The sequence below is a fragment of the Phyllobates terribilis genome, unplaced genomic scaffold, assembly GCF_046119375.1.
Source record: "Phyllobates terribilis strain yellow unplaced genomic scaffold, ASM4611937v1 Scaffold_3__8_contigs__length_932513732, whole genome shotgun sequence".
In the NCBI taxonomy this organism is placed as follows: Eukaryota; Metazoa; Chordata; class Amphibia; order Anura; family Dendrobatidae; genus Phyllobates; species Phyllobates terribilis.
This window is the reverse complement of record NW_027362763.1, coordinates 279531553-279558654: the sequence shown is the minus strand read 5'-3', so window position 1 is coordinate 279558654 and position 27102 is coordinate 279531553.

Sequence of the window (27102 nt, the reverse complement as noted above, 5' to 3'; positions counted from 1 at the left end):
CACAGAAGGGCATCACGGGCCATATGTGGCCCCCGGGATGTCAATTGTACTCTGCTGGTAAACAAGAAAGGTGTTCTGTTTATTTCATTTTTTTTACATTTTGAGCCGTTAGTTTGTTCTTCTTAAACCTGGAAGAATTATCATGAATTGCTCTGTACATTCGTGTAAAAGTATTACAGAAAATTTTGTGCTATTGAATGCACGTTACAGCTATAGCATTGTATAGATGTTGTTATGCTGAATGTGGTGAAAAATTTTCCCTTAAATATAACAAAGCTCCATCCTACTATAGCATAAAGAATAATATGCTAAAGCACTGACATTTAGCAAAGTGCTGGAAGATGAGCTCCTAAAGTATTGCCAACATTTATTTCATGTTAGTCTATTTTTGATTTTTGCTGACTTTATTCTAGGTAGTGTTGACAGATAAATACTGGTGTTTTACTTTACTTGAGATTAAACACTAATATGCTTTAAAGTTTTACATGTCTGCAGAAGTAGATTAGTAAAACACCATTACTTTTCCAGGGATTTTCAATGAGGATTTTCCAGCATCATCATATTGCATGTGATACCCTTCACTTTCCATTAGTATGTGAAAGCCATACAGCTTCCAGAATAAATCATATTGGTCTTCACTGTGCCAATCATAATTCCACTATAACAGCTGAAAAATGAATGTGACAGTTCCTTTAAATGCTAACATCATTAGACCAGCCACTTTGGTGTCACAATAAAAAGGACTGTTTCACAAACATAATGGAAAAAAAAAACTTGTGTACATTCAGTTCTGAAAACGGCTAATCAATTTGTTAAGATTTTTACAGCACAATCCCATACTTGTGATCATTGCTATTACTTAGTATGAGGTCAAAATGGGTCATGGAGCTAAATTGGAAATTAGTGTAACAAGCTTGTTTAAATACTGCAAACATCTTCATAATCTGAAGAAAGTAACCAGAGAGGCCTTAAAAATGAACTAATCCCACAGAGATGCAAGAGCAAATTTCACGAATATGTCATATTGGTCTATCATTCCAGAAAAAAATGAAAACATGAAAACTAGCATATAGTAAGTATGCAATAAATATTTTTAAAATCAACATTGACCTGATAATATAATGAACACAATTACAATATCATTATTATTTTTTATACACATGTATAGTACCTGTTCTATTCATAACAATTTCCATTCATGTAATAATGCTCTAAACATCAAGTACAGCTTTGTGAATGTTTGATTTCTGAGCTGTTAGCTTGTTTCTTTTTATTGTATTTCAAGGCATTGTTAAAAAGTTTTTCCAATTCTTTAATATTGATGACTTGATGGATGTCGACCCTCTCTGATCAACTAATTGAAAGGGTCTTGGCTTACTGCAAGTAGCACAATTCCATTTGTTGTCTAGTGGCCTTGAAACCTAGCGCATCTCTCTATCATTCACTCTTAGGCAACACAAGATTCATCTTCCTTCACCCACAGCCTTATCCTCAGTGGCAAAAGCGGCACCAAATTGGATTATATTTTGTTCTGTTATTGCTTTTGCAATCCAAATTGTATTCCAAAAGATGAAATTCACAGTATATTTTTTCCATATTTAATAATGAATAAATGAGATTACATAGTATCTCATCTACTATTAGATACTATGTAGAAAATATTTGGCCTATCTGCTCCATGTGCACTTATTCTTATATAAGTCATAAAATTTAAAGTTTAGAAAAACCTATGACTTCTTAAGCTCTAGCCTATTGGGCATTTTCCCTATTCATCTGCTGAGGCACCACCTTCCAGGAGCTAATTGAAGGGGTCTTGACTTACTGCAACTACTACAGCTCCATGCATTGCATAGTTGCCCTGATCTGTACTGTAGCTTTCTGTCTTTCACTTTAAGGGTATGTCCACACAGCATTGATTCTCCTGGGGCCACAGGCATATACCGACGAGCAAAAGGGTAACAATGTTTTGAACTTTTGACTTTCAGGCTCCCTATCTCACTTCCACTACCTCTTCGAACATGAGACTACCATCATTTTATAGAAAATCATCTTGGATATCTCATACTTTTGACTTGCAGCTGTTTTGAATATTATTATTTATGCAGATTCTTGTTATGTCACTGCATTGTTGCTATTTTGCTCCTAAAAATCTAAATTTTAATTTTTATTATTTTGTTAGTATTTTGCAAATCCACCTTTAACTTTCAACACTGCCTGAATCCTTCTGGGTATGCTTTCGATCAGATTAAAGCATGTCTTGTCTGAAATCTGATCCTAGGTCTCTTCTACGTGTACCCAAAGTTGGTGCATACATGTCGACTCACTGTTTTTTCCTTCTTCAAGAGCCATAATATTTTTATTTCTCTGCCAAAATAGCCATGTAAGAGCTTTTTTGCAGGATGAGTTGTAGTTTTTAAACAACACCATTCATTTTACTGTGTCAAGTACCAAAGTCAGGGAAAAATATTGTAAGGCTGAGTTCACACGATGCGTATTTCATGCGTTTCCGCGGCGTTTTTGCAGTTGCGTAAATGCCGCGGAAACGCATGAAAAACGCATGGTAGAAGGGCAGCAATGTTCCCCAATTGAAATCCGCATGTGCTGTGCCCATGATGCGGATTTTTCCGCAGCATAAACGCTGCGGTCAAAAATCCGCAGCATGTCATTTAATTTTGCAGAAACGCGGCGTTTTCGCCGCCATTGACTTGCATTAGAACGCGCCAATTCCGCAAGACTGCATCTGTACTTGCGTAATTGGTGCGTTCTAATTTGCGGATGGTACCCAAGTGTGGAGGAGAGGAGAGTCTCCTCCACACCCAGGTACCATTAAAAAAGCTGTAAAAACAAGAATAAAATAAAAAAAATATATATACTTACCATCTGTCGGCCCGCGCAGCGCTCCTGCTTGCTTCCCGGCACTTGCAGTGAGTTGTAGGACCTGCGGTGACGTCAGAGTCATGTGACGGGTCACGTGACGCTGACGTCGGCAGGTCTTTCAATTCAAAGTTGCCGGCAGCCGGGAGAACGGAGTGAGCAGGACAGCGCGGGCCATCGGAGGTAAGTATATACACTCTCTCGGGTCACACTATATAAATCCATGCTGTTTGCATGGATTTATATAGTGTGACCTAGTTGTCAAGCACTTTCCAGGTGATGCTAAAATCGCCTGGAAAGCGCTTGTCAATCTGCATGCGGAAACGCATGTGAATCTGCATGTGGATCCGCATGTATTCTGCAGGAAAAACGCATGCACAATCTGCATGCGTTTTTTCTGCCAGGGAGATGCAGAAATGATGCAGAAATTTTCTGCTTCATTTCTGCATCGTGTGCACATAGCCTAAGTGTGGGGAAATTGTGAAAAAAAAATGGAATAACGCCATGTTCATTATACAGAAAAAATGACCTGGCTACTTGATTTACATGTCAGTACAATTATAGTGATATTAATTATTTATATGTATACATAGATTTCAGAAATAAAAAATTATTCTGAAATTTGTAAAAAAATGAATCGCCATTTCTGAAATCCGCAACTCTTTCTTTTTCTGTCAATAGAGTTGTGTGAGAGCTTATTTTTTGCATGCCAAGATGATAACATTTTGGGATACATACAAGATATTGACAAATTTTTCTTGTATTTTTGGGAAAAACTGCAATGACCTAAACAAAACAATCAAAATGCCAGATTTGAGTTTTCGTTTTCAGCAATCAAAATATGTTTTAAATAATTTCATATTTTGATAAAGCAAACCTTTATGGATGAGTTGATACTAGTGTTGAGCGAGCACAAAAATGCTCGGGTGCTCGAAGCTCGGGCTAAGTTCACCGTGATACTCGGGTGCTCGACCCGAGCAACGAGCTCAATGTTAGTCTATCGAAGACCCGAGCATTTTTGCGGCGGCACCCCCTGCAGTCTGTAGAAAGCCTAAAAAGTGCCCAAAATGATAGTGACAGTGCTCAAAAGACATGGGGATAGCATGGGCATCGCCCCAGGAAGCATTTCTGACCCCCAGGTCACTGGTGTCAACAACGTGGTCAGAGGAATTAAGCCACTTTCACGAGCTCACAATAAAACATTCAAAAACGAAACTGAAACTGTTTTCCTGTGAAATATGTTAAGGAACTTTCTTTCCAGGGTAAAGACTTGTTTATAAGGTAAAATAAGTAACCAAAAACAAAAATACTCCTCCACACCTTGGGCTATGTTCACAAGTAGCATTTTTTATGCTTTTTTGCACTTTTGTATTGCTTTCAACCGTAACAAATGCATTCACCGGGAAATGTCATTTTAACATTTTACAACCTTATCTGGCCATGTGCTGTGTGACACATGCATACAGTGCTGAAAAGACATGAGAACAGCATGAGGATGACCCCTGGAAGCATCTCTGACACCCAGGTCACTGCCTAAAAGTGTGCCCATCAGAAGTGATCCTTTCCGCATCAGAAGATGCAGACTTGCAACTATCCCCGTGCAAGTCCTTGTCCCAGGGCAGTGTTTAATTGTACCTCCCCCATTCCTTGCAATGCAAGCGCAAGTATGCAGCCTGCCACCCACCCACCCCCAGGCTGCAATGCCATACTGCTAGCTTGCACTTGAAATGGGGCTCTTTAGTTTGGGGGAGGCCGAAGCTGGCCACTACCTTATGGCTGCTTCGGCAGCAAGGTATCCATACTCAGTCCCCAGCTGCCCGGCGGCCGGGTGTCAACGCTCGGTCCCTAGCCGCCAGGGGGCAGCCGGGTGTCCATACTCAGTTCTCAGCCGCCCGGTGGCCGGGTGTCCACACACGGTCCCCAGCCGCCTGGGGGCGGCCGGGTGTCCATGAATGGTCCAAAGCCGCCCCTATTTCTTCTTGGAAGTTCCCCCACACTTTTCTTAGGCTGGCCTGCTTTAGGGCAGTATTGGACGAGCCCACCAGAGAACCAGACTGCTCCGGTGGGCCCTTGCTTCTCCATCAGGGGAGTTGAGAGTGCCAAGGTGAGGAGCATGATGATGATGATAGAAGTTAGCATCTGCTTTGTTTTCTTGGAATGCAAGCATAAGTGTGCAACCTGCCACCCACCCACCCCCTAGCTGCAATACCATACTGCTAGCTTGCACTATAAATGGGGCCTTTTAGTTTGGAGGAGGCCGAAGCTGGCCACTACCTCATGGCTGCTTCGGCAGCGAGGTATCCATATTCAATTACCCAGCCGCCAGGCGGCCGGGTGTCCACGCTGGGTCCGCAGCCACCAGGGGGCGGCCGGGTGTCCACACTCGGCCCCCAGCCGTCCCGCGTCCAGGGGTCAGCACACGGTCCCCAGCCACCTGGGGGTGGCAGGGAGTCCATAAACGGTCCCAGCCGCCAATATTTCTCCTTGGAAGTTCCCCCATACTTTTCTTAGCCTGGCCTGCTTCAGGGCAGCATTGGACGAGCCCACCAGAGCAACAGACTCCTCCGGTGGGCCCTGGCTTCTCCATCAGGGGAGTTGTGAGTGGCAAGGTGAGGAGCATGATGATGATGACAGAAGTAAGCATCTGCATTGTTTTCTTGGAATGCAAGCATAAGAGTGCAACCTGCTGCCCACCCACCCCCAGGCAGCAATACCATACTGCTAGCTTGCACTTGACATGGGGCCTTTTAGTTTGGAGGAGGCCGAAGCTGGTCTCTTCCTCATGGCTGCTTCGGCAGCGAGTTATCCACACTCAGTCCCCAGCTGCCCGGTGGCCGGGTGTCCACGCTCAATCCTCAGCCGCCAGGGGGCGGACAGGAGTCCATACTCGGTCCCCAGCTGCCCCACAGCCGGGTGTCCATAAATGGTCCACAGCCGCCCCTATTTCTCTTTGGAAGTTCCCCCACACTTTTCTTAGCCTGGCCTGCTTTAGGGCACCATTGGACGAGCCCACCAGAGTACCAGACTCCTCCGGTGGGCCCTGGCTTCTCCATCAGGGGAGTTGAGAGTGCCAAGGTGAGGAGCATGATGATGATGATAGAAGTTAGCATCTGCTTTGTTTTCTTGGAATGCAAGCACATGTACAGTATGTAGTAGCGGCTAGGCCTGAGGTGGTCAGCGTTTTGGCGCATATCCTACCTCCTCCGAGGATTGCTGGATGCTTTCCTGCTACTATCCCAGTTCTATGACTCACGTTAAAACAAAGCTTCAGGTGATGAATGATGGATGAGGTGGTGGTAAAGGAGAAAGAGCAGGAGAAACAGGGACCATTCACATCAATATCAGGCCAGTCAACCACACATGTCTTATAGGATATGTTTCTGTACCAAAAGGAGCGGTTCGGCTACACAGTTATATGGCATGCAGTGAGTGCAATGCCTACAAAAAATTTCGAGGCACTCCAATGCCCCTTGGAAGTGACATGGAGGTCAGAGGTCCTTAACTAAACCGTTTTTTCCATTTATAGCAACTGGGTCTCCTATGCACTGCTGGCCTAAGCAGTGAATGGAACGCTTTCCAAAAATTATGAGGAACTGCAATGCCCCTTGAAACAGGCGAGGATTACAGCATACTTGGAAAAGTGGTGGAGCTCGCAGTAGCTTAACAAGACGGTTTTAATGCCCCTTGGAAGAGATGTGGAGGTCGCAGTAGCTTAACAAGACGGTTTTAATGCCCCTTTAAAAAGAGACATGGAGGTCGCAGTAGCTTAACAAGACGGCTTTAATGCCCCTTGGAAGAGACGTGGAGGTTGTAGTGGAATAAAAAGACAATATCAATGCCCCTTGGAAAAGTGGGGAAGGTCACAGTAGCTTAACAAGACGGTTTTAATGCCCCTTGGAAAAGTGGTGGAGGTCGCAGTAGCTTAGCTAGACGGTTTAAATGCCCCTTGGAAGAGACGTGAAGGTCACAGTAGCTTAACAAGATGGTTTTAATGCCCCTTGGAAAAGTGGTGGAGGTCGCAGTAGCTTAAAAAGACTGTTTTAATGCCCCTTGGAAGAGACGTGGAGGTTGCAATGGAATAAAAAGACAATATCAATGCCACCTGGAAAAGTGGTGGAGGTCGCAGTAGCTTAACAAGACGGTTTTATTGCCCCTTGGAAGAGACGTGGAGGTCGCAGTAGCTTAACAAGACGGTTTTAATGCCCCTTGGAAGAGACGTGGAGGTCGCAGTAGCTTAACAAGACAGTTTTAATGCCCCTTGGCAGAGACGTGGAGATCACAGTGGAATAAAAATACAATATCCATGCCCCTTGTAAAAGTGGTGGAGGTCGCAGAAGCTTAACAAGACGGTTTTAATGCCCCTTGGAAAGAGTGGTGGAGGTCACAGTAGCTTAACAAGATGACTTTAATGCCCCTTGGAAGAGACGTGGAGGTCGCAGTGGAATAAAAAGACAATATCAATGCCCCTTGGAAAAGTGGTGGAGGTCGCAGAAGCTTAACAAGACGGTTTTAATGCCCCTTGGAAAATTGGTGGAGGTCGCAGTAGCTTAACAAGACAGCTTTAATGCCCCTTGAAAGAGACATGGAGGTCGCAGTAGCTTAATAAGACGGTTTTAATGCCCCTTGGAAGAGACGTGTAGGTCTCATTGGAATAAACAGACAATATCAATGCCCCTTGGAAAAGTAGTGGAGGTCGCAGGAGCTTAACAAGATGGTTTTAATGCCCCTTACAAGAGACGTGGAGGTCGCAGTAGCTTAACAAAACGGTTTTAATGCCCCTTGAAAGGGACGTGGAGGTCGCAGTGGAATAAAAAGACAATATCAATGCCCCTTGGAAAAGGAGTGGAGGTCTCAGTAGCTTAAAAAGATGGTTTTAATGCCACTTGGAAGAGACGTGGAGGTCGCAGCAGATTAACAAGACTGTTTTAGTGCCCCTTGGAAGAGACGTGGAGGTCGCAGTGGAATAAAAAAACAATATCAATGCCCTTGGAAAAGTGGTGGAGGTCGCAGAAGCTTAACAAGACGGTTTTAATGCCCCTTGGAAAAGTGGTTGAGGTCGCAGTAGCTTAACAAGACAGCTTTAATGCCCCTTGGAAGAGACATGGAGGTCGCAGTAGCTTAATAAGATGGTTTTAATGCCCCTTGGAAGAGACGTGTAGGTCTCAGTGGAATAAAAAGACAACATCAATGCCCCTTGGAAAAGTAGTGGAGGTCGCAGGAGCTTAACAAGTTGGTTTTAATGCCCCTTAGAAGAGACGTGGAGGTCGCAGTAGCTTAACAAGACGGTTTTAATGCCCCTTGAAAGAGACGTGGAGGTGGCAGTGGAATAAAAAGACAATATCAATGCCCCTTGGAAAAGTGGTGGAAGTCACAGTAGCTTAACAAGACGGTTTTAATGCCCCTTGTAAGAGACGTGGAGGTCGCAGTAGTTTAACAAGATGGTTTTAATGCCCATTGGAAGAGACGTGGAGGTCGCAGTAGCTTAACAAGATGGTTTTAATGCCCCTTGGAAGAGACGTGGAGGTCTCAGTGGAATAAAAAGACAATAACAATGCCCCATGAAAAAGAGGTGGAGGTCGCAGTAGCTTAACAAGACAGTTGAAATGCTCCTTGGAAGAGATGAGGAGGTCACAGTAGCTTAGCAAGACGGTTTTAATGCCCCTTGGAAAAGTGTTGGAGGTCGCAGTAGCTTACCAAGTTGGTTTCAATGCCCCTTGGAAGAGACGTGGAGGTTGCAGTAGCTTAACAAGACGGTTTTAATTCCCCTTGAAAGACACGTGGAGGTCGCAGTGGAATAAAAAGACAATATCAATGCCCCTTGGAAAAGTGGTGGAGGTTGCAGTAGCTTAACAAGATGATTTTCATGCCCCTTACAAGAGCCATGCAGTATAGCATATTAAAAACATTATTCCCATTATTGGGGAGTGGGTCTCCCATAGTCTTTGCCTATGCCTTCCAAGCAAAAGCTGCCAAAAATTTGCACGGAGGAACTTGCAATGCTGGCAACACGGACCACGGTCACCCTGGTGGTATAGTGGTGGTGGAGGTTGAGGATACGGACAAGAGCAAAACACAGCCAAAATGAGGAAGCGTATAACCATGTGTGGGTGTGAAGCGGTGCATGGGAATACACCTCCCGAAATAACACAGTGGATTTGACTTTATGTTACTCTACTGTCATTTGGTGGTGATGAGAAGTCTGGCCCGATCCAGCCCTTGTTCATTTTGCTAAGGGTCAGCTTGTCAGCATTGTCAGTTGACAGGCGAGTGCGCTTATCAGTAGTGTTGAGCGAGCACTAAAATGCTCGGGTGCTCGAAGCTCGGGCCGAGCTCGCCGTGATACTCGGGTGCTCGACTCGAACAACGAGCCCAATGTTAGTCTATGGGAGACTCGAGCATTTTTGCGGTGGCACCCCCGGCAGTCTTTTAAAAGCCTAACAAGTGCCCAAAACGATAGTGACAGTGCTCAAATGACATGGGGACAGCATGGGGATCTCCCCAGGAAGCATTTCTGACCCCCAGGTCACTGCTGTCAACAACGTGGTCAGAGGTATTAAGCCACTTTTACAGGCTCACAATAAAACGTTCAAAAACTAAAGTAAAACTTTTTTCCTGTGAAATATGTTAAGGAACATCCTTTCCAGTGTAAAGACTTGTGTATAAGTTAAAATAAATGACCAAAAACAAAAATACTCCTCCACACCTTCGGCTATGTTCACAAGTAGCATTTTTTATGCGTTTTTGCACGTTTGTATTGCTTTCAACTATGACAAATGCATTCACCGTGAAATGTCATTTTAACATTTTACAACCTTATCTGGCCATGTGCTGTGTGACACATGCATAAAGTGCTGAAAAGACAAGGGAACAGCATGGGGAAGATGCCTGGAAGCATCTCTGACTCCCAGTGCACTGTCTAAAAGTGTGCCAATCATAAGTGATCCTTACCGCATCAGAAGATGCAGACTTGCAACTATCCCCATGCAAGTTCTAGTCCCAGGGCAGTGTTCAATTGTACCTCCCCCATTCCTTGCAATACAAGCTCAAGTATGCAGCCTGCCACCCACCCACCCCCAGGCTGCAATACCATACTGCTTGCTTGCTTGAACTTGAAATTGGGCCTTTTAGGCATGTGGAGGCGGAATCTGGCCACCACGTCATGGCTGTTTTGGCGGCCTGGAATCCTTACTCAGGCCCCAGTCGCCCGGCGGCTGGGTGTCCATACCCGGTCCCCAACCGCCCCGCGGCCGGGTGTCCACACATGGTCCCCAGCCACCTGGTGGCAGCCGGGTGTCCATAAACGGTCCCCAGCCGCCCCTATTTCTCCTTGGAACATCCCCCCACACACTTTTCTTAGCCCGGCCTGCTTTAGGCAGCAATGGATGAGCCCACCAGAGAACCAGACTCCTCCAGTGGGCCCTGACTTCTCCATCGGTGGAGTTGAGAGTGACAAGGTGAGGAGCATGATGATGATGACAGAAGTTAGCATCTGCTATGTTTTCTTTTAATGCAAGTGTAAGTGTGCAGCCTGCCACGCACCCACCCCCAGACTGCAAGTCCATACTGCTAGCTTGCACTTGAAATGGGGCCTTTTAGTTTGGAGGAGGCCGAAGCTGGCCACTACCTCATGGCTGCTTCGGCAGCGAGGTATCCATACTCAGTCCCCAGCCGCCCATATTAGTCCTGGTGTGCCTTATACATAAGATTAAGCGCGTATACCAAAACATTACCTGTGCCCTCCCCAGTGCATTTAGTGGGAAGGAGAGCGTATTCCGCTGTAGTGTGTGCATGCCAAACCCCTGTTCATGGTACATGCGAAGATGCCTCCCACCTTGCACCTGTCGTTGCAGACTTGCAACTGTCCCCATTCAAGTCCTTGTCCCAGGGCAGTGTTCAATTGTACCTCTCCCATTCCTTGCAATGCAAGCGCAAGTATGCAGACTGCCACCCACCCACCCCCAGGCTGCAATACCATACTGCTTGCTTGCACTTTAAATTGGGCCTTTTAGGCATGTGGAGGCGGAATATGGCCACCACGCCATGGCTGTGTCGGCGGCCTGGTATCCATACTCAGTCCCCAGCCGCCTGGTGGCCGGGTGTCCCCGCTTGCTCCCCAGCCTCCAGGGGGTGGCCGGGTGTCCATACTCGGTCCCCAGCCACCCCTATTTGTCCCGGTAACCTTTCTCACACTTTTCTTAGCCTGGCCTGATTTAGGGCAGCATTGGCCGAGCCCACCGGACTGTCAGACTCCTCCGGTGGGCCCTGGCTTCTCCATCAGGGGAGTTGAGAGTGCCAAGGTGAGGAGCATGATGAGGATGATAGAAGTTAGCATCTGCTTTGTTTTGTTGTAATGCAAGCGCATGTATGTAGAAGCGGCTAGGCCTGAGGTGGTCAGCGTTTTGGCGCATATCCTACCTCCTCCGAGGATTGCTGGATGTGTTCCTGCTACTATCCAAGTTCTATGACTCCCGTTAAAACAAAGCTTCAGGTGATAAATGATGGATGAGGTAGTGGCAAAGGAGAAAGAGCAGGAGGAACAGGGACCATTCACATCAATATCAGGCCAGTCAACCAGATATGTCTTGTAGGATATGTTTCTGTAACAAAAGGAGCGGTTCGGCTACACAGTTATAGGGCATACAGTGAGTGCAATGCCTACCAAAAATTTCGAGCCACTCCAATGCCAGAGCCACGGGACCGGGTCACCGCCACGGAGACTACAGACCCCAGAGACCCGGCACCGGGTATCCCACACACGTGTACACACGGCCCAGAGGGCGCGTCACATACAGTACAGCATATTACATATGCTTTCCCAGCAAAAGCTGTCAAAAATTAGGACGGAGCAACTTGCAATGCCCCTTACAAGAGCCATGCAGTACAGCATATTACAAACATAAGCCCCATTATTGGGGAGTGGGTGTCCCATAGTATTTGCTTATGCTTTCCCAGCAAAAGCTGCCAAAAATTAGGATGGAGCAACTTGCAATGACCCTTACAAGAGCCATGCAGTACAGCATATTACAAACATAAGTCCCATTATTGGGGAGTGGGTGTCCCATAGTATTTGCTTATGCTTTCCCAGCAAAAGCTGCCAAAAATTAGGACGGAGCAACTTGCAATGCCCCTTACAAGAGCAATGCAGTACATCATATTGCAAACATAAGTCACATTATTGGGGAGTGGGTGTCCCATAGTATTTGCTTATGCTTTCCCAGCAAAAGCTGCCAAAAATTAGGACGGAGCAACTTGCAATGCCCCTTACAAGAGCCATGCAGTACAGCATATTACAAACATAAGTCCCATTATTGGGGAGTGGGTGTCCCATAGTATTTGCTTATGCTTTCCCAGCAAAAGCTGGCAAAAATAAGGACGGAGCAACTTGCAATGCCCCTTACAAGAGATATGCAGTACAGCGTATTACAAACATAAGTCCCATTATTGGGGAGTGGGTGTCCCATAGTATTTGCTTATGCTTTCCCTGCAAAAGCTGCCAAAAATTAGGATGGAGCAACTTGCAATGCCCCATACAAGAGCCATGCAGTACAGCATATTACAAACATAAGTCCCATTATTGGAGAGTGGGTGTCCCATAGTATTTGCTTATGCTTTCCCAGCAAAAGCTGCCAAGAATTAGGATGGAGCAACTTGCAATGCCCCTTACAAGAGCCATGCAGTACAGCATATTGCAAACATAAGTCCCATTATTGGGGAGTGGGTGTCCCATAGTATTTGCTTATGCTTTAAAAGCAAAAGCTGCCAAAAATTAGGGCGGAACAACTTGCAATGCCCCTTACAAGAGCCATGCAGTACAGCATATTACAAACATAAGTCCCATTATTGGGGAGTGGGTGTCCCATAGTATTTGCTTATGCTTTCCCAGCAAAAGCTGCCAAAAATTAGGATGGAGCAACTTGCAATGCCCCTTACAAGAGCCATGCAGTATAGTATATTACAAACATAAGTCCCATTATTGGGGAGGGGGTGTCCCATAGTATTTGCGTATGCTTTCCCAGCAAAAGTTGCCAAAAATTAGGACGGAGCAACTTGCAATGCCCCTTACAAGAGCCATGCAGTACAGCATATTACAAACATCAGTCCCATTATTGGGGAGTGAGTGTCCCATAGTATTTGCTTATGCTTTCCCAGCAAAAGCTGCCAAAAATTAGGACGGAGCAACTTGCAATGCCCCTTACAAGAGCCATGCAGTACAGCATATTACAAACATAAGTCCCATTATTGGGGAGTGGGTGTCCCATAGTATTTGCTTATGCTTTCCCAGCAAAAGCTGCCAAAAATTAGGACGGAGCAACTTGCAATGCCCCTTACAAGAGCCATGCAGTACAGCATATTACAAACATAAGTCACATTATTGGGGAGTGGGTGTCCCATAGTATTTGCTTATGCTTTCCCTGCAAAAGCTGCCAAAAATTAGGACAGAGCAACTTGCAATGCCCCATACAAGAGCCTTGCAGTACTGCATATTACAAACATAAGTCCCATTATTGGGGAGTGGGTGTCCAAAAGTATTTGCTTATGCCTTGCAAGCAAAAGCTGCCAAAAATAAGGACGGAGGAACTTGCAATGCTGGCACCCTGGTGGTATAGTGGTGGTGGAGGCTGAGGATAAGGAGAAGAAGATTAAACAGCCGAAACGAGGAAGCGTATACCCATGTGTGGGTGTGAAGCGGTGCATGTGAATACACCTCCCGAAATAACACAGTGGATTTGACTTTATGTTACTCTGCTGTCATTTGGTGGTGATGAGAAGTCTGGCCCAATCCAGCCCTTGTTCATTTTGATAAGGGTCAGCTTGTCAGCATTGACAGTTGACAGGCGAGTGCACTTATCAGTTATAATTCCCCCAGCGGCACTAAAAACACGCTCCGATAACACGCTAGCGGCAGGGCAGGCCAGGACCTCCAAGGCGTACAGAGCGAGTTCATTAAAAGTGTCCAGCTTGGATACCCAATAATTAAAAGGCACAGAGGAATCACGGAGGACGCTGGTACGATCGACAAGGTACTCCCTCACCATCTTTTGAAACTTTCCACTCCTTGTGAGAGTACCCCGCGCCTCAGGGCCTGTAAGCTGGGCAGGTGTCAGAAAACTGTCCCAGAACGTTGACAGCGTTCCCCTGCCTCTGCTGGATTGGAGTTGCATCTCTCTCGCCTGTACGCCTTGGTTGGGCAACGAACTGTGACCTCTGCCGCAAGCGTGTTCAGATGGGAATTTTTTTAAGAGTTCTTCAGCAAGGACCTTCTGGTATTGCCCCATTTTTGTAGACCTCTCCACCTGAGGAATAAGAGAGTGAAAGTTCTCCTTGTAGCGGGGGTCTACAAGTGTCACCAACCAGTAATGACTGTCACCCAACATTTTGACAACGCGAGGGTCACGGTTAAGGCAGCGTAACATAAAGTCAGCCATGCGTGCCAGACTGGTAACGGGCAAGATTTCCGTGTCCTCACCAAGATGACGACTGACCATGCTCTCCTCCTCCTCCTCCTCTTCCTCCTCCCCCCTGTCCTCAGGCCACCCACGCTGAACGGACGGTATGACACTTGTACAGGTACTACCGTCTACAACGCATGATAGCAGCTCCTGTTCTTCCTCCTTCTCCTCCTCCTCTCCCTCATTGTCCCCCAATGCACGTTGGGATGAGATGAGGCTGGGCTGTGTGTAATCGCCCGCTGTGGCTTCTTGATCCATCTCATCATACTCTGGCTGCAATGCCTCCTCTTTAATTCTCTGCAGAGAGCATTGCAAAAGACAGACAAGTGGGATGCTGACACTAATGATGGAGTCATCGCCACTCACCATCTTGGTGGCCTCCTCAAAATTTGTCAGGATGGTACATATGTCAGACATCCAGGTCCACTCCAGAGATCTTATGTGTGGAGTCTGACCTGAATATCGACGGCCTTGTTGCAGCTGGTACTCCAAAACTGCTCTCTTCTGCTCACAAATCCTTTGCAACATGTGGAGGGTAGAGTTCCAACGTGTGGGGACATCACACACCAGTCGGTGTACCGGAAGCTGCAAACGCTGCTGCAACACAGCGAAGGCGGTGGAAGCTGTAGCCGACTTGCGAAAATGAGCTGACAGGCGGCGTACTTTCACGAGCAGATCTGGCAACTCGGGGTACGATTTAAGAAACCGCTGAACCACGAGGTTAAGCACATGAGCAAGGCATGGTACGTGTGTGATCTCACCTCACCTCAGAGCCGCCACCAGGTTACGGCAATTGTCACACACGACCATGCCGGGATGTAGATTCAGCGGTCTCAGCCACAGATCTGCCTGCTCTTTCACAGCTGTCCACAACTCACAAGCAGTGTGAGGTTTATCACCTAAGCTTATGAGTTTCAGCACAGCCTGTTGCCGCTTGGCGGAGGCAGTACTGCAATGCTTCCAGCTTGTAACTGATGCGGTGATATCTGAGATGGAGGCTGAACATGAGGAGGAGGAGGAGGATGCGCAGGAGCTGTACACTGTGGGGGCAACTCTGACTGACATAGGGCCTGCAATCCTCGGTGTGGGGAGGATGTGTTCCATCCCAAGTTCCAACTGGGTCTCAGCTTCCACTATGTTTACCCAGTGTGCCGTCAGAGAGATGTACCGTCCCTGGCCACAAGCACTTGTCCACGTGTCCGTTGTCAGGTGGACTCTCCCAGTAAATGCGTTGTTGAGGACACGGCAGATGTTTTGGGACACGTGCTTGTGTAGTGCGGGGATGGCACACTGGCCAAAATTGTGTCGGCTGGGGACCGAGTACTGAGGGACGGCCACCGCCATAAGGTTGCGGAAGGATTCCGTCTCCACCAGCCTAAAAGGCAGCATTTCCAATGCAAGCAGTCGTGAAATGTGCAAATTTAGGATTTTGGCCTGTGGGGCGTTGGCTGCGAATTTCCGCTTTCATTCAGAGGTCTGGGATATGGACAATTGAACGCTGCGGTGGGACGTGGACGTGGATGTTGATGCTGTGTCTTGAGAAACTGCCATAACAAGTGAAGACTGAGAGGAGGGGGCATCTTTGCATGCAGTATGGACAGGGGATTGCCTTGCATGCACAACAGGGGGTTCTCTTACATGCACAACAGCGGAAGAAGCAGTGGTGACACCCGCTGACACTGGTCGTGGACCATGGGGTTCGCCCCACAAAGTCGGGTGCTTTGCTGACATGAGTCTGATCATATTGGTGGTGGTCAGGCTGGTAGTTTTGTCACCCCTGCTGATGCTGGCGTGGCATATGGTACAAAAGGCCTTTTTTGGGTTATCAGCAGAGTCTTTAAAAAAATTCCAGACTCTGGAAGACCTACCGCTTGTACTGGCAACGTCCCTCATGTTGGTGTTACGGGGAACGGTTGCCTGCCTTCTGTCTGCGGCCACCACACTGCTTCTTTCTACTTGTTGGGGTACTCTGCCTCCCTCCCCCTGTGTGCTGCTGGCCTCGCTCTGCGTGTCCTCCTGCCACATTGGGTCAGTTACTAGATCATCCACCACCTCCACCTCTTCCACTTCTGCACCACGGTCCTCCTCCTCACTTTGTGGCAATTGTGTCTGGTCATCGTCAACCTCTTGTGAAAAATTGCCAGCGTCGACTTCCTGTGGCCGTGGCTGTTCAAATATTTGGGCATCGCTACATGGGATCTCCTCTTCCACCACTTCAAGCGGAGCAGGCGAGGGGCCCAAATATGAAAATGGACCAGTGAACAGCTTTTCAGAGTGTCCAACTGTGGGATCAGTTGCTGTCTGATGACACTCGGCATGGTGGGAGGAAGGAGCATCAGGGTGAGGAGGAGTTTGCGGTCGAGACTCACGGCTACTAAGACTTGACCGTGTGGAAGACAGACCGGAGGTGGTGGTGCCCAGGTGACTGGAAGTATTATCTGCTATCCAATTAATATCCTGTTCACACTGATCAATTGGCAATAGTGATGTTGTTGTGCGCTTCCCTATTAATTCGGTAAAGAACTGGAAGCGAGAAGATGTGGCTGTTGGTTGCGGCACATTTTCACCTTGGCCACGGCCCCGTCCTCTGCACGCACCATCACCAGAACGTCCAGTTCCATGTCCCATGCCACGCGCCTTGCCCATTGTAAATGAAGTAAAATAGCTTACACTCGCACTGTCAATGGCAAAAGTGTAATAAAAAGGAAATTAGAACCGTGGAAGAGGAAAACCACAGTCCTATGTCTCTGGCCTACACCAGAATCTTTTAAACAGATTTATTTGTTTCTGAACAGTCAGCGAGACACTCAAACTGTATTTTTTTATGTAAAAAAGGCAAAAAGGTGGATTACACCCAGATTTTAACCATGGAAGAGGAAAACCACAGTTCTATTTCTCTGGCCTACACCATAATCTTTTAAACAGACATATTTGTGTCTGAACTGTCAGCGAGACACTCAAACTGTTTATTTTTATGTAAAAAAGGCAAAAAGGTGGATTACACCAAGATTTGAACCGTGGAAGAGGAAAACCACAGTCTTAGTTCTCTGGCCTACACCAGAATCTTTTAAACAGATATATTTGTGCCTGAACAGTCAGCGAGACACTCAAACTGTTTATTTTTATGTAAAAAAGGCAAAAAGGTGGATTACACCCAGATTTTAACCGTGGAAGAGGAAAACCACAGTTCTAGTTCTCTGGCATACACCAGAATCTTTTAAACAGATATATTTATCTCTGAACAGTCAGCGAGACAGTCAAACTGTATTTTTTTATGTAAAAAAGGCAAAAAGGTGGATTACACCCAGATTTGAACCGTGGAAGAGGAAAACCACAGTTCTAGTTCTCTGGCCTACACCAGAATCTTTTAAACACATACATTTATCTCTGAACAGTCAGCGAGACACTCAAACTGTTTTTTTTTATGCATAAAAGGCAAAAAGGTGGATTACATGCAGATTTGAACCGTGGAAGAGGAAAACCACAGTCCTAGTTCTCTGGCCTACACCAGAATCTTTTAAACAGATATATTTATGTCTGAACAGTCTGCCAGACACTCAATCTGTTTTTTTTTTTTGTAAAAAAGGCAAAAAGGTGGATTACACCCAGATTTGAACTGTGGAAGAGGAAAACCACAGTTCTATTTCTCTGACCTACACCAGAATCTTTTAAACAGATATATTTTTGTCTGAACAGTCTGCGAGACACTCAAACTGTTTTTTTTTTTATGAAAAAAAGGCAAAACGGTGTATAACACCCAGATTTCAACAGTGGAAGAGGAAAACCACAATTCTAGTTCTCTGGCCTGCACCAGAATCTTTTAAACTGATATATTTGTGTCTGAACAGTCAGCGAGACACTCAAACTGTTTTTTTTTTGTGTAAGAAAGGTAAAAAGGTGGATTACACCTAAATTTGAACCTTGAAAGAGGAAAACCACAGTTCTATTTCTCTGGCCTACACCAGAATCTTTCAAACAGATATATTTGTGTCTGAACAGTTAGCGAGACACTCAAACTGTTTTTTTTTATGGAAAAAAGGCAAAAAGGTGGATAACACCCAGATTTGAATCATGGTAAAGGAAAACCACAGTTCTAATTTCTTGGAGTATACCAGATTTTTTTAAATAGATATATTTGTGTCTGAACAGTCACCGAGACACTCAAACTGTTTTTTTTTTTTATGGAAAAAAGGCAAAAAAGTGGATAATACAGAAATTTGAACCGTGGAACTGCAAAACCACAGTTCTAGTTATCTGTCCGAAACCTGACTCTTTTAAACAGATATATTTGTGTCTGAACACTCACAGACACACTCAATTTTTTTTTTTTTGGGGGGGGGGGAATACCAAAAGGTTAATAAGACAGGTATTTGTACAGTCTGACTGAGGAAAAAAAAAGAAGGACTGTTTGTTTGATTTTGCAGGCTTTAGAGACCCTACACTACCTATTTCGCAGTTTAAATCTCTCCCTAGTTCAGGTGCACTCTCCCTACACTTTCTGATCCGGAGCGACTGTGTCCAAGATGGTGGCACCTGGTTTTAAATACTCGAGGTGACGCTGTGCGGCCAGCCAATCACTGTAATGCCCACAACCAACATGGCTGCGGCATTACAGTGACTGGCTGGCAAACCCTGCATGTTCATTGGCTCTGTAAAGAGCGCAAAACAGGCAAAGCAGAGACCCGAGCTCCCGCCCGAGTAACCCAAAAATGCTCGGTGCTCGCCGAACATCCCGAGTAGAGAGATGCTCGGGCGAGTACCGTGAAGTGTCGAGCATGCTCGCTCAACACTAAGAAACACAATAAAATTTAGTTTTGGACCACCCCTTTAACTCTTTTTCTGGAATGTAATTACTGTGCACACCTTGCCAGGGTCTGGTGATCACTCTCCTTTGAAACGAGCTGTATACTATGAACAATAAAAGCACTCACAGAAGGAGAATGACAGCAGAAAGAAAAAAAGCAAGGCAAATGCCAGCTTGCTTATTGTCCTGCTCTAGCTAATAGGATATGAAACAGCTGCACTCACCAATACGCTTGCTTATTGTCATGCCTTACAACTAATTAAAGATGTTTAGTAACTTGAGAATTCAACTTTAAAATGTGTCCTTTCTTTGAAAGATTTAAAAATAATACCCTCAGCTCTTTACACAAAAGGTTGGGACTAGTGATGCATGCTCGCTCAGTGCTGCTCAGTGCTCGCCCGAACATCTCACTGCTCGCTTAGTATTTCCGGGGTTTCTCGGTGGGAGCTCGAGTCTCCTCCTTGCATGTTTGGCGCTCTTTACAGAGCCAATGAACATGCAGGGATTGCCTGCCACTCACTGTAATGCCGTAGCCATGTTGGTTGTGGCATTACAGTGATTGGCTGGCCGCACAGCATCATCAGGTCTATATCAGTCCTGGCGACGCCATGCTCGTCACAGTCACTGCGGAATCAGACAGTATAGGGAGAGGTGCTGCTGAGCTAGGGAGAGATTTTCTTGTTTCTAGTTAGTGTAGGTGTACCAAACTATATTAGAGACACATAATCATCTCAACAAACAGTCCTTCTTAGGACTAATCCATCTACAGAAATATCAGGTAGGCAGTGTATATAGGCAGACAGGCAGGGTATATAGCAGACTGCAGTGTACATAGCACAAGAGGCTCCATTCCAGTTTTGTCTACTGCTGCTGTTAGATATTTTTAGAAATAGGCCAAGGTCTCAGGGGCCAGGAATATTTTTTTTTTGGATCTTAATCCTTACTATTTGCCGAGCGTTTCAAATGCAGGGGGTACTGCAATCGATGTGTCGGCCACGGCAATAGGAGGGCGCGGAATACCCCCCATGATCACCTCATCTATCCCCCTCCCTCTGATGGACGAAAAGGTTCGGAGAGGATCCGCTTCATCTCCACATTCAACTCTGAGTGGTGAGGGGTGCGGCGCATCCTCTCCCGACACTGGGATATATTGGGTACGGAGCCCTCCCTGAGGGAATATATTGGGGAGTGTCCATGCATGACACCTCGACGATCCAACACCCTAGCTGATCTTCTGGTTTCCAGTCATTACATTCCTTTGGGGAGAAACCCGTTTGGCTCCCGTGGTCCCACCTTGGGGACCTTTCCTTGCGGCCATTGTGCCGCCTGCACTAATGTCCCACGCACTACCATGTTCGCAAACTCTGATGGCTCCTGTAACTTTAACATCTGCCACCATATTTCTTGTAGCACTACACATGTGATCTACCATGCTACATGTGGCTGCGGACTTATATATGTAGGTTTTACATCTAGGGAGCTGAGAGTCAGAGTTCGCGAACATGTTAGGGACATTATTGCGGCTAGGGCGACCCCTGATCCCCGGGAGCTCAAGACCTTGCCACAACATTTTAAGTCTGCCCATAACTGTGACCCTCGATCTTTGAGGGTCTGTGGCATTGACGTGGTGCATATGGGCTCCCGGGGAGGGAACGCCAAACGCCTTTTGGCGCAAAAGGAAGCCAGGTGGATCACTACTCTTGATACTCTTTCACCGCGGGGGCTCAACGAACATCTTGGCTTCTCCTCATTCCTATGAATTTTCCTTATTATTTTTTCTTATTACTTTAGTTTTGAATAGATGTTCATTTATCCTTGTGGAGTTGATCCATTTGGGTAATTTACGTTTTCTATGCTCTGGCCTTCACGTGTTCGTTTTCTGCGCCTGACTTGACCCTGGGCTATGTCTCGCTCCCGGTGTCCTGGGGCATCCTTCCTTTCCCCCTAGAGGTTTATTCCTAGGGGCTAAATATCCTCCTTTTTGGTTTTATTCAACTTTTATTTGTCCTTGTGATCTGTTATTTATTTTTACTTTTGTCTCTATGTTTAGATTTTCTGACTGTTATCTTCAGCACTTTATATATCTCTAATGGGATCAGCCGCTCTGCATATTATCTTCATATGACGACGGAATGGGAATTGAGTATTTCCCCCAAGAAGATTGTTACATATTACTTTCTTGTAATGTATGGGGGGAAAATTAGTTTCTCTCTATATATAAATCTCATGTTCATTTATATTTGATTTTGTATTTTGTTCTATTTATATGTATTGTAATCACTCTTCTTATTATTGATTCCTGTCTCTATATTTCCCTTTCCTTCTTGTCTATGTTTCTTGGCTATTCTTTCCCTCCCCCCCTTTTTTCTTTAATACTGGTCGCATTATGGATATCCTATAAACTCGTAAGGGACACATTGTGGCGCTGTGCCGGTGGCCGGCGGTGCGCATGCGCTGGGTAATCGCGGCCGGCACCCGCGAGTGTCCATCTCCATGGCAACGTCGCACCCACGGATGTTGTCAGTGACTCTTCCGGCATGTGCGCGTGCTATGATGGATGACGCGTGACTGCTGTTGCTGCTGTGACCCCGGCGCATGCGCCGTAACGGCCGGCCCTCGTCACAGCTACATGAAAGCGATCACATGATCGCTCACGTGACTGTGTAAGGTCCTATATATCTAGGTCCTTGTCTACCACATACTACGTGCCTCTTGATAAAGCTCAACGCGAAACGCGCGTCGAGGCCCCTGGTGGATGTCTACTGTTTGCCTCCCTGTGCCCTATACATCTGTGAGAGCTATTAATCAGCTTGGTGAGTGCCCTGATTCACTTTCAACTCCGGTATCTCGGAATTACATGTAAGGGGTATTATACTCCAGTTATCTGATTGTGACTATATGCTCTCCCTCTGATTCCACCTTTCTTATGCTCTCTCTTCTGCTTTATCCCCTTTTCTCTTTTCTCCCTCTCTCCCCCTGTGGACTTTATCTGCACACAGTGCACTTTGTAATACAGCCTTACGAGGGGTTTTGAAGATGTTATTGGGGTTTTCTTTTCTTTGTGATCCAATATTCACCTATTGTCTCTATATTTATATATGTCTATACATTTTGCATTATCATTTTTGTACAATTTTTAATTGACTAATAAACTTTAACGTTTTTATGCCATCTATACTCATTTTTGCGGTTTTTCATTTTACAGAGATATCAGGTAGGCAGTGTATATAGGCAGACAGGCAGGGTATATAGCAGACTGCAGTGTACATAGCACAAGAGGCTCCATTCCAGTTTTGTCTGCTGCTGCTATTAGATATTTTTAGAAATAGGCCAAGGTCTCAGGGGCAAGGAATATTATTTTTTTGGATCTTAATCCTTATTATTTGCTTCAAAAGCAATCTAGAGAACACCGTTGTTCTGCACCATTTTTTAGTTGGCACTGCAGAATACAGCCTGGTCCTTTCCATATTACAGCTCTAAAAATCCAGCTTTTTAAAACTGTGGTTTGTCCATCACATGGATCACATATAATTGCGCTGAAAATACTGACATTACTGGCATCCATTAAAAATTTGTTTCAGTGTGTCAGTGAAGCAATTGACACCAGTTTTCTGTTCAAAATAGTTACCTACAGGCCAAGTATTTAAAACTGTGGTTTGTCTGTCACACGGATCACATATGCGAGGGTCAGTCAATAAGTAATGCCTCCTATTTTTTTTCTCCTTTTAATTGGCAAGAAATTCAAATGCAATTACATAGGTTGAAAACCACAACATTAACGATTAATTTGTCACTTTACAATATAATCTCCATCCATTTCCACAGTCTTGCTCCACCGTTAAACAAGGGCATGTATTCCAGCATGGTAAAAAGCATTCTTGGGACCCACCCTTCAACAAACTATTCTGTGTCCCAGTTGTCCAATAATTTTCATCACACTACCTTTACTGAGGCAGATAATGCCACACAATTCATCTGCAGTTACCCGGTGGTCACCACGAATGATGTCATCAACTCGCTGAATGTTGCTTGGAGTCACTGCGGTTACTGGCCTGCCACTCCGCATTTTATCAGCCAACGGTGATGGCCCTTCAGCTGTGTTACAGTGACGAACCCATCGTCTAACCGTACTAACATCCACTGTTGCATCACGGTACACATTTTTCAGTCTCTCATGAATTCGAACGGGCGTTTCACGTTCAGCATGCAAGAATTCAATCACAGAACATTGTCTAATATGAACATCGATGTCAGCCATTCTGGAAATGGATACAGTCCTGCCACCTGTTGGTGCAGGAAGTTGCAATTGCTGTGGATTGGAGAAGAAGGTTTGAGGAATTGTGCCAAATTCGAATATTTAACATAACTAACTTATTTAAGGAGAAAAAAAATAGGAGGCATTACTTATTGACTGACCCTCATACGTTGTCAGAAAATACTGTCATTTCTCTCCTTCATTAAAAAATTGTTTCAGTGTGTCAGTGAAGCAATTGACACCAGTTTGCTGTTCAAAAGTGTTACCTACACGCCAGGGATTTAAAGCCGTGTTTTCTCCGTCACACGGATCACATATACGTTTTCAGAAAATACTGCCATTTCTGGCCTCCATTAAATTTTTTTTTCAGTGTGTCAGTGAAGCAATTGACGCCAATTTGCTGTTCAAAATAGTTACCTACAGGCCAGGTATTTAAAACTGTGGTTTCTCCGTCACACGGATTACATATAACTTTGATCCAAATTCAGCCACTTGTAGTGAGCATGGAAGATTTTTTCCTCCATTTAAAATGGGCAAGGCGCGTGGCAAGGGATTTGGAACTGAACGTGATGGTGATGGTAATGGTGCATGCAGAGGCCGAGGCCGTGGGCAAGCTGAAATTGTGCCACAACAAACATCACATCTTCTTGCCTGACCTTCCTGTCCCAATTCCTAGGGTACTGCAGCACACCACTATTGATCCCAGAGCAGTGTCAAAAGGTTGTTGGCTGGATAGCGGATAATGCTTCCAGTCACTTTGCCACCACCCTGTCTTCAACATGGTCAAGTCTCAGTAGCTGTGAGTCTGGAATGCATATTCCTCACCCTGATCCTCCTTCCTCCCACCATACCGAGTGCCCCGAGACAACTGATCCCACACTTGGACACTCCAAAGTACTGTTCACTTTTCCATTTAGAGATTCAGGCCTCTTGCCCGGTCCACTTGAAGCGGGGCAAGAGGAGATCGCATGTAGCGATGCCCAAATATTTGAGCAGCCACGGTCACACGAAGGCGACAGTGGGAAAGTGTCATAAGAGGTGGAGGATGATGAGACACAATTGCCTGAAAGTTAGGAGGAGGACCATGGTGTGGAAGTGGAAGTCGAGGAAGTGGATGATATAATAACTGACCCAACCTGGCAGGAGGACATGCAGAGTGAGGACAACAGCACACAGGAGGAGGGAGGCAGAACACCTTAACAGGCAGGAAGAAGCAGTGTGGTGGCCGCAGACAGAAGGCAGGCAACCATTCCTCGTAATACCAACACGAAGGAAGTTGCCAGTACAACTGTTAGGTCTTCCTGAGACTGTTTTATTTTAAAGACTCTGCCGATAACCCCAAAAAAGGCCATTTGCACCACCTGCCAGGTCAGCATCAGCAGGGGTGGCAAAACAACCAGCCTGACCACCCCCAGCATGATCAGGCACATGGCAGCAAAGCACGCGACTGTGTGGGCTGAACCCCACTGTCCAGGAACAGTGTCTGCATGTGGCATCACTGCTTCTTCAGCTGTTTTTCATGCAAGCCAATCCCCTTTCCATGGTGCATGCGAAGATGCCTCCTGCCCTGCACCTGTCGTTGCACACTCTAAAGATGCAGCATCAGGAAGCATGTCCTTGTCCCATCGCAGCGTTCAGTTGTCCAAACCGCAGTCCTTGTAACGCAAGCGCAAATACGCAGCCAACGCCCCACAGGCCACACTACTAAATTCTCACATTTCACGACTGCTTGAGCTCGAAATGTTGCATTTTAGGCTCGTGGAGATGGAAGCATTCCGCAACCTGATGGCGGTGGCCGTTCCTCGGTACTCGGTCCCCAGTGGCCAATATTTCTCCCGGTGTGCCGTCCCCGCATTACATAAGCACGTGTCCCAAAACATTAGCCGTGCCCTCAACAACGCAGTTACCGGGAAAGTCCATCTAACCACGGACACGTGGACAAGTGCTTGTGGGCAGGGACAGTACATCTCGCTGACGGAATACTGGGTTAACATAGTGGAAGCCGGGACCCAGTCAGAACTTGGGATGGGACACGTCCTCCCGATGCCAAGGATTGTGGGCCCTAGGTCAATCAGGGTTGTCCCCACAGTCTACGGCTCCTGCATCTCATCCTCCTCAGCCTCCTCCTCCTCTTCAGCCTCCATCTCCGAAATTACCAAATCAGTCACAATCTGGAAGCACTGCCTCGACCAAGTGGCAACAGGCTGTGTTGAAGGTAATATGCTTGAGTGACAAACTGCACAATGCTGAATAGTTGTGAACAGCTCTGATAGAGCTGGCAGATCTGTAGCTCACACCAATGAACCTACAGCCAGGCATGGTCGTGTGTGACAATGGCCAGAAGCTGGTGGCGGCTCTGAGGTGAGGTGAGCTCACACATGTACCATGCCTGGCCCATGTGCTTAATCTCATGGTTCAGCAGTTTCTCAAATCCTACCCAGAGCTGCCGGATCTGATTTTTAAAGTACGCCACCTGTGTACCCATTTTAGAAATTGAGCTTCTGCCGCCCTTGCCATGTTTCAGCAGCATTTGCAGCTTCTGGCTCACAAACTGGTGTGTGAAGTCCCCACGCATTGGAACTCTACACTTCAGATGTTTGGAAGGATTTGTGAGCAGAATAAGGCAGTTATTGAGTACCAGCATCAACAAGGCCGTCGGTATTTAGTTCAGACTCCACATATAAGACCTCAGGAGTGGACATGAATGTCAGACATATGTACCATCCTCCAAAACTTTGAGGACTCAACCAAGATGGTGAGCGACGCCAAAATTAGCATCACCATCCCGCCTCTCTGCCTTCTGAAATGCTCTCTGTCAACAATCAAATCATCAATCAATCATTGCAGGCGAAGCACGATAAGATTGAGCAAGGAAAAATACAGGGTGATTACACACAGCCAAGCCTCATCTCATCAAAAAGTGGATTAGTTGACAATGAGAAAAGGAGGAGGAAGAACAGGATCTAGTTGCATGCCATATAGACGGTACTACCTGCACAACTGTCATACCGTTTGTTCAGAATGGATGGCCAAAAGACAGAGAGAAGGAGGAAGATAGCATGGTCAGTCATCCTCTGGGTGAGGACACGGAAGTCTTGCCTGTTAGCAGTCTGGCACGCATGGCTGAGTTTATGTTATGCTGTCTTTCCCATGACCCTCGCGTTCTCAAATTTTGGGTTACAGTCATTACTGGTTGGTGACACTAGTACAAGGAGAACTTTAGATCTCTTATTCCTGAGTCGGACAGGTCTACAAAAATGGGGCAGTACAAGAAGGCCCTTGTTGCGGAGCTATTAAAAAAATTACCATCTGAAATCACTGGCGGCAGAGGTTACAGTTCTGTGGACAACGAAGATGTACAGGCGAAGGAGACACAACTTCAATCCAGCAGAGGCAGGGGAAAACTGTCAAAGTTCTGAGAGAATTTTCTCAGCCCCTCCCATCGCACAGGCCCTGAGGCGTGGGGTACTCTCACAAGGAGGGCAAAGTTATGGAAGATGCTGAGGGAGTACCTTGCCGACCGTACCAACATCCTTCGTGATTCCTCTGTGCCTTATAATTATTGGGCATCCAAGCTGGATACATGGAATGAACTGGCGCTTTATGCCTTGGAGGTCCTGGCCTGCCCTGCCACCAGCGTTTTAACAGAGCAGGTTTTTAGTGCTGCTTGTGAAATTATAACTGATAAGCGCATCCACCTTTCAACTGAAAATAATGAA